The sequence below is a fragment of the Alligator sinensis genome, unplaced genomic scaffold (genome assembly GCF_000455745.1).
Source record: "Alligator sinensis unplaced genomic scaffold, ASM45574v1 scaffold859_1, whole genome shotgun sequence".
In the NCBI taxonomy this organism is placed as follows: domain Eukaryota; kingdom Metazoa; phylum Chordata; order Crocodylia; family Alligatoridae; genus Alligator; species Alligator sinensis.
Genome location: NW_005842656.1, coordinates 391291 through 391578, shown reverse-complemented (window position 1 = coordinate 391578; position 288 = coordinate 391291). Strand labels below are relative to the sequence as shown.

General features: G+C 74.3%; 1 protein-coding gene across 1 annotated transcript in view; it reads left to right on the top strand.

The window, feature by feature from the left end:
• Window positions 1-6: 6 nt before the first annotated feature.
• ZDHHC16 (zinc finger DHHC-type containing 16) overlaps window positions 7-288 on the top strand; it is a 3243-nt gene continuing 2961 nt past the window's right edge. Inside the window, exons 1-2 of the mRNA XM_006033745.3 lie at window positions 7-19; window positions 87-175. The gene's annotated coding sequence lies outside the window, so the exon portion shown is untranslated. The remainder of the gene's footprint in view (window positions 20-86; window positions 176-288) is intronic.

Sequence of the window (288 nt, the reverse complement as noted above, 5' to 3'; positions counted from 1 at the left end):
CCCGGGCTACCCGCCACAGGTAGGGCGCGGGGGCTGGGGGGGCCGGGGGGGCCCGCTTCGAGCGCCGACCGCCCTTCCCTCTGCAGGCCAAGGGCGACCTCACCGGCGTCTCCATCTGCCGCAAGTGCATCGCCCCCAAGCCGGCGCGCACCCACCACTGCAGCATCTGCAACCGGTAGGGACCCGCGTCCCGCAGGCCCCCCACTGCAGCAGAGCGCGGTCGCCCCCCCTTCCCTCCCTCCTGCAATGGCTTCTTGTCACAGACCCCCGGCAGGCGCCCACCGCAGT